Here is a 2210-nt window from a genome sequence, read left to right as displayed (position 1 = left end):
TGGTCAAAGAATGCAATAAGATTTGTCTGGCATGATCTATTTTTGACAAACCCATGTTGGCTTTTAGTAATGACTTTGTTTGCCTCTAGGTGTTCGTTGATTCATTGTTTGATTATCTTTTCCAGGATCTTCCCAGGTATTGAGGTCAGGCTGATAGGTCTGTAATTTCCTGGGTCCATTTTTTTTCCTTTTTTGAAGACATCAGCTCTTTTCCAGTCCTCTGGTAGTTCCCCTGTGCTCCAGGATGCTGCCCTGTCTTGTAATGTATTCAAGTCTCTGCCATCACATGACCAGCCACCAAATGGAACTAGAGAGATCGTTTTTTGACATACTCAGTCTTCTTGAGGACCTCAAGAGGAGAGACCTTGACGTTTTCCATTTGGAACAGTGGTTCTCTTCCCTTTGAAGGGCAGGGGCAGTGGGAGAAGTTCCCCAGTAATTATCTTTACCAATGTTCAGTACTGCCCTAATAAGTACCCAGCTACAAGCAAGCCAAGATTAGCCAACAAAAAACATAATGTAGACTTCCTCAGCTTCCAATAGCTCCTTACCAGGGGTTGTCACTCAGCAGAGATTTTGCTGTCTATCCTGAATTACTGCAAATATATATTTTCTGTATAGCCAACTATCCCCAACCTGCTCCTTCAGGTCTTCCAGCAGTGTAATTATGGTCAACGTAATTGAGTCCATCTGCAGTCAAAAGCAGTCATCAGCTGCAGGGATCTCCAAGCCCCAGTCCACGGATCGGTACTAGACTGCTGAGAACTGGGCCACACAAAGGCAGATGGATGAGCAAAGCTTCATCTGCACATGCGCAGGATCTAGGTTGCATGTGCAAAACCATTCCCTCCTCCTCACTGCCCCTACTCCCATGTGCTGCCCCACTCACACACACATAACTGTGGTTAGTGAGTTATTAATGTTCCCCAGTAATTCTCTTTACCAATATTCAGTACTGTCCCAATAAGTACCCAGCTACAAGCAAGCCAAGATTAATTCACAAAGCAATTGGTCAATAGTCCATACACAAGTGAAAGTTGCTCAAACAAATAGCTCCACCAAACAAACTTAAATCCACTGGGCAAAAATTAAATACACACATGAAAGCTCACTTAGCAAGAAAAGTTCAGAGTCGCCAAGGCACAATTCCAAACACGGTGAAGCAGGAAGCACAATGAACAAACAGCCAGCAAACCAACACATTCCCACCAATGCCTCCCTCTGTCTGCTGTGATAAATAGCCAACTTCCTGGTGCAGTCCATCAGGATGGGCGGAGCCTTCTCTCAAGTAGTCTGGCTGACCTCTGTTGCTCCTGCCTTTTCTCTGCTCTGTGTGCTCTCAGATCAGGTGCAGAAGGCAGTTCCTTCTCTTCACTGGCTGTTTGCCCCTGCAGGCTTTCCTCAGCTGAAGCCTCCTCTGATTCTCTTTTGGCCAACTGTTCAGAGTCATTAATTAACCGAGTTCCTGAGTTGCCAGGAATGGGCTCATCCTCCCTTGACCTGATTTCTGAGGAAGAATCTGGGGAGTCATGTAAGGGAGACATCATACTCTGTGGAACACAATTTTTCTTTCAAAGTAGGTCCTGGAGTCAGAAAGTTTGGGGACTGTTGATCTACTGCACTCACATCTCAGATTGATTTGCACCATTGCCCAGCTGCATTTTCTCTTAGAAATTTGTTTTTTCACATTTTCACAACTGGGATCTATCTTTTTGTGCTTGAAATCCATCATTCTGGATCAGGAAGTCCAGAACAATGTAGAGCCAGTCTGACTTATATGTGAGGAGTGTGATGTCAACAGTTAAGGAGTATCATTCAATATTACTTTCATCTTTTAATGCTAGACTAAAATTCCAAAACATAAACATATTGAATATATTTACAGGTTTGATAATTCTTTGAAGAACCCTGTCAACTAGAAACATTTATCAATGAATTAATTTTGCTAGAGTGTTTTCATGTTTGAAGTTTTTAACATTTTCTTGCTGTCATCAAGGTTTTTAATTCAAACAATCTTCAAGAAGAGGGTCCAGAAATACTGCTCTCCCCATGGAACATTTTCCCCAAAGAGTCTAGACATATTGTATCATTATATGCATTTTCTCCCGTAGTGTATAGTATAAGGCACTTCAAACAATCCACCAAATTCCCCTGGAATATCTAATCAAGCTATGATGTAGGGGCACCTGAGAGGGTTATGACAATAAGGA

The sequence above is a fragment of the Protobothrops mucrosquamatus genome, unplaced genomic scaffold, assembly GCF_001527695.2.
Source record: "Protobothrops mucrosquamatus isolate PMUCROS unplaced genomic scaffold, P.Mucros_1.0 scaffold910, whole genome shotgun sequence".
Taxonomy (NCBI): domain Eukaryota; kingdom Metazoa; phylum Chordata; class Lepidosauria; order Squamata; family Viperidae; genus Protobothrops; species Protobothrops mucrosquamatus.
Note: the sequence above shows the minus strand (reverse complement) of the source record.